Here is a 15,304-nt window from a genome sequence, read left to right as displayed (position 1 = left end):
ATGCAATTTGATGTATTTTACCAGCTGATTATTTTACACTATGCTCAAAGAGTGGTGCTTTGACCAATTGAGTTATATGGATAAGAGATTTTAATTGAAAGCAATCTTTTAAAAAGAAGAGGAAATCTTACGGCATGATTTGTGAAGCTGGACATCGTGGAGGATCAGAAAAAATAAAGATATCTATGGTAAATATAAAGACCAAGTTATTGTAACAACTATAATAACAAAAATGAACTAAATGTTTGGACATATCCTAAAAATGAACTTGAAAAGTAAGATTATTAGGCGGAAAACTAGGAGTTTCAGAGGAAGACTTAGAACTACATGGAGGGAAAAAATCAAAGAAGACCTTAAATTACTAAAAATTACGAACTACAAAAAAGAAAAAGTTTACCAATATAAAGTAATGCTTCGAAATCTTAATGAAAGCAAAGGCTCTGTACCTCTAGGATGGTTATGATAACAAGACTATATTCTCAGACTTTCAAAATATAGTTACGCATCTAGGAGTTATTTTATTTTTTCAACAGAGTTGACCCATTTTGGATTTGCGTTTAGGATTGTTCAACTTTGTAGCTTTATAAATTTGAATACAACCTAAAAGCTAAGGGGACTCTCATATTCTTCCGTATACGTTACATTACATGAAGAGGAAAAATTTGAAAAATACCCGATTGCATGGAAATACTAAGCCATAATCGACTCCAGATACTTTACGTCAGTACTTTGGTAGGAGGAAGAGCACCGATACTCGAAATATTTTAAAACTTTAAATGCCCTGATGGCAAAGTTTGTGTTAAGAATCCTTGCTAAGTTTTGCATGACCAAACATATTTTTTGAAATCATATAAACAATAATTTATAATGTTCAGATCTGAATAAAACTATTCATTAAAAAAGTATAACTGCATAATTCTCCTCACTTACAAGGCAAAACAAATACAGAAATACAAATGTTTAACCTCTGTATTTCAGGGAATACAAGTTGTTGAGCACGACCACAAAGGACAGAACTTAAGCAAATTTTATGTAGGAAAAAAACCGTCTGCTCTGATGATGTTGAATTTTATTGAATATGTAAATGCTGAGTAAAATATCATTCTTGCTTTTGCTTTGACATTTCAACTTTACTTTACAGTCTTGGTTCAACAAATGTTTTAAGATAAATGATAAGGATTTATTTTTTAAGTACCAGTAAACATGTTTAAAAATATAAAGAACTAACTTTGTTTTATTATATCTGGCTTGAGGAAGGAGCATGTATTTTAGGATACTTCTGATTATTATTTATGTGCCTAGTCAAACATGTAAGGATAAAAAATATATGCCCGAATGGACATTTTATATCGGGAACCAATCTACTTTTCGAGCGATGATACAAACTCATCCACCAGCCATAAATGGGATTCAAACCTGTGAGTCACTTCATTAGAAGGTAACCTCCTTTATTTAAATATTTGACCAGCTTTTTTCGGTTGCGTCTATTCACCTTTTCGGGAAGTCAAGAATCTAAATTTATTAAAAAAAATCTTTGTATGTTCTTAGCAAAACCATTTTTTTCTGAATTAAAATTACCATTAATTATTTAAACGCATTAAAGGCCCATAAAACGATTGCTTTTTAATCCGTGAAATCCAATCACTTAATAAAAATTCTTAGTGTTTCCTTAATTTTATCAAACTTTATTCTTAGATAATGCTATATATGTATCAGTGTTTTTAGCTATGTAAACTGTATATAATGTTCAATGATTTATTTACTCTAGAAACATTCAATCATTTGCTTTTTTTAAACATATTTCTATTCAAGTAATTTATAGTAACATTTATTTTGCTTTTTTTCTCTTTGGCGTACATCATTACAAGGAATAAAATAAAGCAGATCTAGTTAAATTTATTGTTTCCACCCACACTTCACCTTAATTTGCCAATTTCCTTACAGTCAAACTATATTGTTACTAACGAGACTTGACTCATAACTATCAGAGTAATATTTGTAAAGGCAAAAGGTTATTTATAATAATAAATCCTTACAACACATTATACGTGTAGGCGATGCTTTTACTTTGATTGCAGAACATGCGCGGAAAGTCGAGAATAGTTTTTGGATTTAAAGGTTGTTATTTAGATAAGATATCTATTTTAAATACATTTTCTTAAACCCAATAAGTATTGGCTCTTTTAAAAAATTATAATTTAAAGTATAATTTTAAAATAAGTTTTAATGAAATAATTATAATAATAATAATTATTATTATAATAATAATTTTTCAAATTTTAAATTAATATTTCGGTTATTAATTAAAGATTACTCTAAAAATTTTGTTTAGTTTTACTAAATATTTTTACAGTTATAGTTAGAAAACGTAAGGCAAAACAATTGCTATTTATAAAAATTTTCATATTAGAAATTCATATGAGAATTTTCATATGAGAAATCGCACTTCAAAGGATGTAAAAGGATTCTCTAAATATTTAAGAAATATGAAAAAAATGAATTAGTATAGAAGTGTTCCATAATTTTGTCCAACCCTTAAATATTGTTCATATATGAACGCAATTTTTGGCAATGATTGAGAATTTGAGCATATTAGCAAATATATATGATAATTTCATATAAATACGTTTTTTGAGCGTGTACTGAAAATTTATTTTAAACAAATGTCAATAGATATCACATTTTAAAATATTCATAAAAATATTACCAAAGCATCAAAAACAAAATTTGAGCTGTATTGAATAACATTAATATGAACTTTTCATAAATAGTTTTTTAAATATCAAACAATATTTTCTAGAGAAAACAATTTTTCGCTTACAAGTGCTCTCTTACTTTCCTTAAAAGACTCTCATTTAAACCAAAAGGGTTTTGAAAATAGTTTTACTAGGCTAGAAATGCGTGTTTAAGAAATTGATCATTTCTGAAAATGCGTGTTTAAGAAACTTATCATTACTCGAAATGCGTGTTAAGGAAAAGGAAGCAGTTTAAAATGAGCATTTAAAGAATGGACGAAAGTTCAACATTTATTTTCTTGAACTCTCATCTGTAGCTATGTTCACTTTCGTAAATGCTCATTTTGAGCTCAGTCCATTGTTATAGACATGAAATTCAAGCTACATCTATTTTACTTAACACTAATTTCAAGCTATGTCCATTTTTCTTAAACGCTCATTTTTAACTATGTTCATTTTCCTAAACATGCATTTTGGACTAAGTCCAAAATAAGGAGCTCACTGACAATAATGTCTGCTCATATTTTACTTCATAATTTTCCTATCTTAAGTAACATTAAAATGCTTTTTCAATTGACTGTCTGTTATTGTAACATATACAAACATGCTACATAGCTCCTATTAACTTTAATTTAGTACATATTAGCTTTTATTTGAAATATAAATTGCAGAATTTAAAATTACAAATTCTTTATTATGACTTTACCAAATATAGTGGTAAAATTTTTATCTTATTTTTTATATGAACTTCAAACTTTTGGTTAAAAACTTGGCAGTAATTTAGAAGTTATTTTAGAAACATTACTACATATTTAATTTAATTTAAAAATGATACTTCATTCAGAAAAATAGAATTTAGAATAACTCTATAATTTATTGAGAATGTATTTTTTTTAAATCATAGATAAAATGGATCAATGATTAAGAGGGTTTCGGCTCCATTAAAAAAAAATATTTTAAGCTAAGGTTTGAAAATGCTTACATAAATTTAGAATAACTTATGAAGTAGAGATGGAAGGTTATTTGCCAGTCTTTTTGAATTACTTCAACATGTTTTAAAAATGCATTAAAAAAGGTGCAATTTTGTACAATACAAAGTTTAGCCGATTTCATTTGCAGTTTTGAACATTGTGATATACATTACACTGGGGAATAAATTCTTTGTTGCATTTTTACAAATACTTGATTTTGCCTAATTTGGGTGTGGGGATTTCAAATTAGAAAGTAGTTTTGTTCCTAAAATGAATTTTTTTAAGTAACATTTTAGTCTATTTTTGTCGAATGGTACAAATTTATAAGCGTTATATATAACAGGAGGTTGCATAAAAGTTGCAAAAAACTTCTAGTGTAGCTAGCGCACACCATCAGGTTAAAAATTGCATAGGATTTCATGCCCGAAAATATAGTCGTACTCGGCTAGGGATGCTTTCCTTTTATGACCTAATAAGAAGTACTCGAAGAAACAGTCCATAATATTGAAGTGCCCCTAGCGCCGTATAACAACACATTCGAGAAAGGGTTCATATACAATTTAAATCTTAATGATACATCCTAAATCCCCATGAAGTTTGTCGCAGCATATATGCGATCCCTGTTATTTTTAAAGTTTTTTAACTTGTACATTTTAACAAAAAATAAATGAAAAACGTTTTGAAAAATCTGTAACTTGGAGAGAGAAACTAATTGCAGGTTTGAAATCAGCGGCAACGAAGAATCTAAGATCTGTTAAAAAAAATCTCATGCAGCAGGAAACAAAAAAAAAATTGTTCCTTGCCATTATCAGTATTTTCTGGAATATTTTTTGACATGTTTTAACAACGCATTAGTGAAAATATTCAATTTTGTATAATCAGATTTAAAATAATACAGCTGAAATCCATATTGTTTGTAGTTTTAAGTACTTATTTTATAAATAATGCAAGTAATTTGCTTAAAATCAGAACTGTTTCCTAAAAAAGCTTTAATAAACAAATAAAACGTTTCACTTTTCGTATCACTGCACATTTCTATTTTTTTATTCTCTAATTTTTTAGCTTGAAATTTAGCAAGAGAATATTTTTTATCTATTCAAGGTGAAAAGGGTCTTTCACGGGAAGTACAAGTTACGAAAGCACCCTCATGTTAATACACCTCTTGCACACTATGAAATAAAGGAAATGAAGGCTTTTTAATAAAGGAAACTTTTTTTCTCTAAAGCTCATAGAAATTCCCTCAAAACCATAGAACCGAATCAACAAATTAACATGTGTCTTTGAACCTATCTCATTTTCAGCATTTTAACAAATTCAATGCTCATTCACGCTCCCTTCACTTATTCAATAAAGAAAAGTATTTGAAGGTTTCTGAGTTTTTTGTAAATTAAAAATTATTTATAAATACATACAAAATAAATAAAATTTAAAGCTCTAAAAAATTGTGTCAGCATTGAACAATTACTAACTATAAAATATATGCTGAAACCTGAAAGCAGTTTTAATAAGTTACTAACAGCATAAGTAACTAACTACAAACATTATGAAGATGAACTGTAAAATAGAAATTATGGTCGACCGTGTTAAATAATGTCACGCGCAACAGTTTTCTTGAAATTATACCGCATCTTAGATTCGATTAGCCGACCAGGTGGCCGAGTGATTAGCGTGCCTGATTGTGGAGCCGATGGTTGCGGGTTCGAATCCCGCTCAGGGCATGGATGTTTCTTTCCCTCTCTCTGTCTTCTATGTCCTTTCTCCTTTGTGTGTGTGATTGTGTGAATGTGACCCGCCTATAAACGGGTCTGTGGTTGTTTGACGTGGGCGACGCTGCTCCACCGCCGTGGCTTCGCCACAGGTGCCCAATTGGTAACGAGAAGAGAGTAGCAGTCCTGGCATATGAGACCAATGGGACAATACATCCTAAGTGCCCGCCAAGTGCCAACGATTATCGAAGTAGCTTACTTCACTAAGCTACGTCGTTCCTATTGAATTATAATTTCTTAATTGAGTCTAAAAGAAATCAATGTACATGCTGATTAGAAGCAGTTATATTTGTTATAATGCTGGACAAGACAGTATTGATGTGGACAGTTGTTGTCATTTAAATAATAATGAAAATTAAATGTATGACGTTCAAGCCACATAACCTTAAATTCAACTGATATTACGTCCAAAATTTTTTTATAAGTTTAAAAGTGGGCAAATGAATTGCTACTAGTGAAAAGTATTGGACTCTAATTAGCGAACCACACCTAAACGAAGCATTTACTTTGAAATAACATCAATTTCTTATGAGGGTCAAATTGACTCCAAATGGGGATTTTAGGTGTGTCCAAAATCCGGCTGTTCTAGTGTTAAGAGGCAAAAAGATTTTGAAGATTTTTTCTGAGGCAGTTACTTTGAAAAACATCAAGTTATTGAATGTCTTACTTTCTTGGACACCATGTTTTAGAATTATATTATAAAATTGCTCTACGTATTGTTTTATAGATATTTAATATTGCTCCGTAATAAATATTTGTAAGGGATTAAATTAAAGTACTTATCAGTTTAAGTTGAAATATACTGTCGTATTCGTAAGTACAATGATATGACTAGAATGCGGCAAATTTGAAATAATGAACTCGCTTAAAGATTTCTAACAGTATAAAATATCAAATGAAATCATTCACAGATACCCCTAACCCTAAGGAAATACCTTAACCCTGACCAAAATAAAAGATTCATTTTGTCAAAGTTTCGTAATCATTTTAATTATTCAAGAAACTTTATATTAATCGCAAATATAATTCCATTTTATTATAAAACTATAAGCAATAATTATGTCTTTTAATAAAACTAAAAGGTTACGACGCAACGCACTAAAAATTATTATTTTGTATGTGGCAGAAACTAGACGTCCAAATTAACATGACCAACGGTATCTCACCCATTGTGGTGGTCCTGAAAGAGTGGATACCACCTCTGGAGAACGCACTAGGTCTGCTCATCGGCAAGACCGATAGTGTAGCTCATTGGAAATAAAAAAAAAATGTATTGTCAAACAATTAAATTTTTTTTTTGTTAAAAAAACACGTTTTTACACAGTGAGTTTTGGGATTGAATGATAAATAAAAGATTTTTACATTATTCTACTGGATTTTAATTAAACTAATTAACGAAATAAATTGTGTTAACTAATTCTCGTATGATCGATACTCTAATATTTCGTATTTGCGATTCATGAAATCGGCACGCACGATGATAAATTTTTATCTGATTTGCCTCAAAATTTAACATCATACAGTAAATAACATTGCTTTAGGAAAGTTAGCTTCTACTTTGAAACATAATTTCGTTACGATAATACGATGCAAAATGAAATTTATATTCCAAGAATTTGAAGTATCAGGGAAAACTGTCTCAATAGTATTTAAGAGCTTACATGTTCTTAAAACAAGATGCTCACTTTCTGCACTCACCAAATGTGAAAAATGAAAAGGTTTGAAAAAGAAAACGCACAAAAGGAAAGAAATAAGGTGACACGACGAGCTACAGAAACCAAAGTAGCCGAGAACAACGGTGGTGGCTGAAAGAGATTTCTGAACGAAATGAAAAGTGGGATGGGGGATTGTTATTGTAACTAGATAATTGTCATTCATATGAATGAAACACAGTTTTGCGACATCAACATGTACTGGTGTGACAGGGGTGAAACATTTTTATTATTGTCGAAGTTAAATTCGTGTCCAAGGTCCCAACAATGTGCATCATTTGATGATTTATTGAATCTTTAATGAAGGAATTAACTGTCACTTTTCCTTAATATTAATTTTAAAGTTTGTCTGTTTCGTCCAACGTACTGCTTGACAAGGTATGTGGTAATTACTCCACTGATTTTTTTTAACCTTTTTTTTCTTTTCCATTTCTTTCGTTAGCAACTTCATGCTTTATTTTTTCAAATCTGTTTGGTTTTCATTAATCCCATCTGCTGGATCTTACGTTGGTATGTATTTTAATTTATGTATTGCTTTATTCCTAAAATAAATAAAAAATTATATTCGCGTTAAGTTTGTTTGCCTTGTTATTTCTTAGAAAACTACGTGGATGTATTAATTAATGGTAAAGTAAAATATCGAGAAAAAATCATAACGAATTTTACTCTTAATACAAGGAATTGTATTTTGAAATTTTGTAATACTGAATATAATAAACATTTTTCAACATTCCAATTAAATAAGCATTAAATATAAATTTTTTTTTGTCGAAATTTTATGTAAACTGGCTTTTTCAAAAAGTGAAAGAAACTTTATCATCATTTATTTTTTTATTCAAAGACATGAAAAATAATTTTGTTTACGTTTTCAAACCTAGATTTTGATATCATTACCAACATAAACATTAAACTTCTTCCTTTACGATTTAGCAGTAAACGTAATATTAAACTTTCTTAAAGGTCGTTATTACAAAATAAGTTTAGACAGATTTATCAAAAAATTCTCTGTGGATTAAGCTGAGTCGACTACTATTCCTAAATTTTCCTTATCTTGAAAACATTTAGTTGAAAGGTTTTTATCCTGATAAAACATTTTAGATAAAAACAAATTACTGGGTTTCTAAGCTGTTTTTAATTTAAACTCATAACCGGATATACTACTTTTTTATGTGAAATTTTAGTATCTATGTCAAAAAATTTGCCTCAAATCTATTAAAATGAGAGTATTTCTTTAGAAAATAACTATATGAAATTTCAGATAGTATTAAATATAAAAAAGAATGAAGAAATTACAAAACTATAATTATTTATGAAGAATATTTAGAAAAACACGAATTCTTTTTAACAATCATGCTTAATTCAACGAGTTCAACTGGAAAAATATAGCCCTATTATGTTTACACAAATTTTAAACTGTTGAATTTAAACACTGTTATATTTTAGTGAACAAATCGTATTTTCGTTGGTGTAAAAATCTTTTTAATTTTATTATTCTTAATTTAGTTGAGTATAGATTAAAAATTTAATTAAATAAATTTAACCAAGTTTGATTGTTATTCTAAGGGTGATTTCCCCTTTTTTTATTCTTCAAATTACTAAAATGGAACTGATATAGAAATTTCAAATTTTTTACTTTTGATAGACTAAAATCATTTCAAAATGTTCAACGAAAAAGTTATAAATTATAATTATAATTATATATATTTATAATTTAAGAGATAATTATATTATAATATATTTATAATTTAAGAGAATTATATAACTGATTGTGAGAAAAGGCAATGAAATAGAGGTAAAAATTAAAATGTTAACTTTAAATATATGATACTAAATTAGATACTGTTTAGAAGAAGTTATGGTAGGTTTCTATTTGTCCGCGCGTTCTTACATGTTTATAAAGAAATACCTATTAAAGTCAATGTCAAACTTGACTTTAAATTGAAATAATAAACTTGACAAATAAAGTCAATGTCAAATTTTGTATATTATTTTATTTTATGACCATCATTAAGCGACCGTCTTATATTGGATTTTCAGCTATCAATTTCCAATTCTGTAGCCTTGCAAGTTAAAACCCAACTCAAATGACGAGGATCTCCTGGATTAAGCATTATGTTAAACTCACCTTCCTGGTGCACTTCAGACTAAATCTAATCCGCATTTACTTTATATAGAGAGGGAAAACCAACCAGGTAATGTCAACGCCTCCTAGAAAAGAGAAGGCTTCAGCATGGATCAATTTACTAGTCCGACGTAAAAAAAAAAAGATCTGCTCTGTGCAGGAAAAATAAGAAAAATATTACTACATTCGGGCTACTAAACTGCGCAGTGGGGTTGTTTTACAAAAGATGTCATTATGCTTGGACTACTAATGAATCAAATTTCCTGTTCATGGTAACCCGTGGTGAGGCCTTCTCTCTTATAGGAGGTATTGGACAGGCCCATTGCTGTCGAGCAGACCCAATGCCTTCTAGAAGAGAGGACGCCTCAGCACTGGTTAGCATAGACAAGAAATTTGATTCATTAGTAGTCCAAACGTAAGGACATCTTTCGTCATCTTTTGACGTAAAATATCCTCAGTGCTTGACGGATCATGTGTTTTAGAGTCCACTAGCAGTCAGGCTAATCACGGGAGGATTTCGTGGATTTCCTCTCCATGTAACGCAAATGCAGGTTAGTTCCATCAAAAGGTCCGCCACGAAGGTGAAATTTCTCCCAATCTAAGAGTTTCCTTGTCTTCTGGATTGGGTTTAAAGTTACAAGACTACTTAGTTGCACATTAGTAGTAGTAAACTCAAAATCGGGTCAGATGTTCAATAATGGTTATAAAATAAAATGCTTTTTTCAGCTGTTTACTTCAACTAAAATTTATAAATTTTGATAGTATTTTCGATTTTTTCTAGTCTAAAAAATGAATTGAAAGTCCCAAAGTGCAAGTTTTTTTTCCTTTCAATTTTGATTAGGAATCTAAAACTAGATATTAAAAAATGATCACTTCGAACTAGACTACAGAAGTTTCTAGTACATTCAAAGACGTCTTTTAATGTCAGCAAGCTTATATAGTTACCTCAAATAAGCGGTAGAAATTAACGAAATAACATTTTATGTATTGTTACTTTTGTTTACGGTTATGAGTAAATTATTTTTATGCCATGAGAAGCGCACTAGATAAAATCATAGTATAAAGTAGTTTTCTTTACCTCTCCATTATGAAGAAGTTTACGATAATCCAGCATATTTGCTGAATTACTTTTCTACAAGCAAAAAATATTAGAAGCTTTATTTTTTATAATAACAGATACAAGTGAAAGTTAAAATAATGATAATTTTATGTTATTGTTATATAACTTTATATTATTGGAGCAATGGAAAATAAAGATTGAGAGAAGAGGATTTAAATGACAAGAGAGCCGGAAACAGCTGTACTGCACCAATGGTTTTATGTAGCCAATGTAATCGAATCAAACTGATATAAACTGTGTCTGAAGAAATATGATATGAACTATGCCTTAACTCTTACGCTATGGAAGTCCGCTTGGCTGAAGTGACGCCACTGAAGGAATATTTACCACACAGAATATTTAAGATTAGACCCTTGAACAATTGAGATTAAGAGCTAGTACGTCAAAATCCGATCAGTAGATCGAAAGTTATTCCGGGTGTTTCATTTTTTATTCTGTGTAACGTGACTCAAATCACTAAGCTTCATAGTGGAAAAATTATGCATTCCGTATCTTAAGTTGATGCCAGTAACAGGTACCACCTGCTGAGTTCGTGACCATTTCAAATTTTGTAGGCATGTACTAAATAATTATTTTTGTTTTGCTAGCTGCTGAGTACATTTTTCTATCAATTATACAGTGTATGATCCTATTTTATCGAAATAGGACCATACACTGTAAATACTTTCTATAAAATAAAGAGGAGAAAACAATCATATCTGCTAAATTACGCAAGTTCTTCCTCAAATGTACATATCCGAGTTTCCTGTAAGCAGAGATACGCATTTTTTTTACTGTGCATTTCGCAGAAGGGGATTCCTTTTAATTGTTTCAATGTATTATAATTTGTTTCATCGATAAGCAGCCATTCATAAATATGGTGAGAAGAGTCTTAGCCTGCTATGGTTTTTGCCAGATTTTTATTTCACTTGCTAAAACATGGATTCAGTTGTCAGAAAAACTACATTTTTTTGTGTTTACCTACAACTGCTTTATTATAAATGTTGTTGACTACTCTTTATTTCTTTAAATGCTACAATCTACTTTCTTATAAATAAAATACATCGAAAATTATAGTGCAAAATATATTCTCCTCCATTGGAATAACATGCTCATGTTCTTTTAGTGACTAATGAGTAAACATTCGCGTTTGTTGTCAATTCAATATGTTCAATTCAAATTAGAGACGGATGACGGACTGAAACCATCAGCATTTTGTTTAACGGTCAAAATTTACACACAATTATGAAATTCCAGTTTTCCTATTTCTCGATCCCACGGAAATATGTATTATACGTTAGTAGTTTTAATACTATCATCATCAATCTTTCAGGCAACCGCCATCTTCCATATTTAAGAAAACAGAGACAATACAGGGTAACAAAAAAATATAGGGATCATTTTTGAATGTTTATATTTCCAAAAATTATTACATAAACTCAGCNAAAATACAGTGACCTCTCACTTATGCACCACCTCTTTTATGCGCCTTTTTCATTTTTCGACAATTTTTATAGGTCCCAGTGCATTAGGTAGGGAAATAATGATAAACATCCTTCGTTTATGCGTCGCTCTAAAAATAAAATTTTCAATTATGCGCCGAAATTTTAGACTAACAATTTAATTTTTTTATCCTTTAAATATTTTTTTTCTTTCTCTAAAAAATTTTTTTTAATTAAAAATGAAGCAAATATGCAATCCTTGTTACAGATAAAAGGAAATATATGTTGTTAGATCCCATTGAATTTTCTTCCCCCTGTGACCTTTTCATTTTTGCTGTTACTGGAAAGACATTCTTTCTAAAATTTTGAATAGTGTGTCTTATCTGTTGCACCATCAACAATGAAAGCCCATTCACCTTTAAGAAAATGACCATTCCTCTTGTCCAGAGGTTAGTTTTACTCCCATGCTGTTTTCTGGAAAAGAAAGACACCTGGAAAACGAAAGAGACCGCGCTCACTTACTTGCAGTCAGATGGACATCTTGAGTAAATGAAAGGAGGTGGTCTGTTCCATACAGTATTTCAACTCTATGGTCTGTTCAGTGACTGTAGTAATGGAACAACTTAATGTACAGCATATTATGACGTCAAGCACTTTTCTTAGAAATTTATCATGTGATGTTTCACCCCCTCCCATAAAACTCAAATTTTTTGTGAAGAACTGTTCATTTATATATAACTGAAACTTGTGGACGATGAGAATGTGGTGGATGATACTGACGAAGATGATAAAATTCATCTAAATCACACAGCAGTATTAGAAGCTGTAGACACTATTCATGACTATTTACAATGTAATTTTGCTTCTGAATCTACCCCTTATCCCACTTATATGAACTAGAATAACCTGTTTTCGAAATACGTCGGCAAAAACAAATACAAACATGCATTAAGATTATTTTGTAAGAAAATAAATTGTCTTAAGGTATAGTAAATTTTTTCTTTGTATAATTATAGTAAATACCAAAACAGTATAAATATTAACATTTTATCTTTCGAAACACATTTATTCATATTGTCACTGCAGTTCACGTTGCGTGTTAGAATTTTGAAGTTTTTCACTTATGCGCCTGTTTCACTTATGCGCTTTTTTCTCTTGGCCCCTTACACCGGTGCATAAGTGAGAATTCACTGTGTATATATATATATATATATATATATATATCAGTGTTGTATACTGTGTGTTTGAATAAGGGTTCACTGAACTTCTTTGACCGTTTATTTTACTTCTTATTTTTTCTATTTTTTTAGGTTATTTTTTATTCTATTTGATGTTTAAGAGAATTTTGTTTAAAACATTGCTGCTAAATGTTAAATTAAAACTATATATTGCTTTAAGATGTAAATAAGCTTTTTATATAGCCTTTTGTTCTCCAGACTTGGGAGAAAAAAAGACAAAAACTAAGCTAATACAAATGCGAGTATTGAAAAGCATGTTCAGAAGACATTTAACGAGTCTATTAAATTGCGTTTTTCAAAAACTGTGCTCCAATTTATATTTTAATAATAGCTTTTGTTTGTCTTATTTTTGAAAAGAATGTGATTGCTAAAATAAAAATTAATGCACCTTAGAGAAGCTTTGCTAATGCTTCTTTTTAAGTTCATCATTTAGTATTCTATTTTACGGAAACTAAATTATTTAAAATTCTTTTTAAAAGGAAAAATGAGGTTTTCAAAGACTTGCTAATTAGGCATAAATCTTAAAAAAGTAAGTATTTTGCTGAAAATAAATTTGAGCTGTTATAATTCTTATAAATATCTTTTTTAAGGAGAAAAAGTTTGCAATTAAAATTTTGAATGGGAAATAAGAGAGAAATTGGATAATTAAAATATAATGTTGCTTATATTTTTTTTAATGGCAGGCACTGAACTTTTGTTCTTCACCTCAGAAGCTGCCGGAAGTGTTGCTCATTTAACGTTACCCAGTGGGCACGTGTGAACCTAATTTTGTGATTGAAATTTTTATAAAATAATTTAACTGATGAAACTAAGATATTTTTTGCTTTTCATATCTATTAAAAAGTTAATGTGTTTTTTTTTCTCTTGCTTAAAGCCATATTTTTTAATTCGGAAAGATTGAAGAAAAAGAATAAAACTTTCTCAAGCCTTTATTCTTACTTAAACTGGTTATTCTTACTTGTAATTGTGAGAAAACTGTAAAAAATGTTTTGAAATTTGCAAATAAATTTCCCCCCAAGATGAGTTCAATACAAATTATTATGTACTTACGTGTTATTTCGAGTAGTTTATTAGATTTATTCGATTGTTCTCTCCCTTTCTATCTAATGACACCAAAATTAAGAAAATAAACTCATAAATATAAAAAAAAAATATTATAGACGCTAAGAACATATATGTGCCACATTCTCTAGTTATGCCCTCTTTTAAGTTTAATTAAATTTCAAAATTGCACCCACACGTTGGTTTGTCGAAAAAACTTGAAATCAAGTATATTAAACGGTTTTCAGCAAGTATTTTTTCCTCTAAAATTTCAGAAAAACTGTGACTTGAATTTTTTCTATATTTTTGCCCATTTCAAACGGAATGAGGAATAGTGATAATTTTTTTTGTTCCTTAATATTGTTCCCGAAGTGAATTTCCTACATAAAATTCGTAGTGCTCCCTCTTCAAAATGCTCTCCCGATTAATTTAAAAATTTGGATAATCATAATATTATCTCAATCGGTTCACATGTTATGAGATTGGATATTGGATGGCACAGCACGATATTGAGGAAAACATAATTTTAAAAGTATTCCCGTTGCAGCCCGTTGTGGGCCAGGGGGATCACGGAGGTTAAGGCTCCACAATTTTATGACCAACCGCATGATTGCGACAATGCTGTAAGCATTGCACACAGATCGTCTTTACTTCCCAGTCAAGCTAGTAGCCATCGATATATGAAGCTGCATGGGCTTTAAGCCAACACTGGAGATCGAATCTTTCGCATTGACAGTTTAGTGTCATAACCACTAAGCTATTGCGAATCAAAACTTTAAGATAACACCACATATAAACTTTTCAAAGCTTAAGTGTGTATGGGTTCTCGTGAATCAAAATACACGCTTTTGTCACTTAATCAAACGAATGGTGAAGATCATATAGTATTTGAATGTACAGGTGCTGGTATTTGAAATGTTCAAGTCCAAATATTTCTGAGACTCCAATTTCAATTTGAATTTATACTTGTTTAACATTTTCGCAGTAGAAGAAATAAGTTTTTAAAAAAATCTTATTGAATAAAATATTGAATTTGTGGAAATCCATAATAAAAAATGAGCTGAGATATCAATATTTCATACGACCGCTTATAACTGGTTTTGGAACTTATGAATCAAATATAGCTTATTAGCAATTTTCTTATTGATATAATGATTCAATCAAATCAGTAAGTCAAA

Source organism: Parasteatoda tepidariorum, chromosome X1 (assembly GCF_043381705.1).
Source record: "Parasteatoda tepidariorum isolate YZ-2023 chromosome X1, CAS_Ptep_4.0, whole genome shotgun sequence".
Classification (NCBI taxonomy): Eukaryota; Metazoa; Arthropoda; class Arachnida; order Araneae; family Theridiidae; genus Parasteatoda; species Parasteatoda tepidariorum.
The sequence above is the reverse complement of the archived record's forward strand: the minus strand, read 5'-3'. Positions refer to the sequence as shown.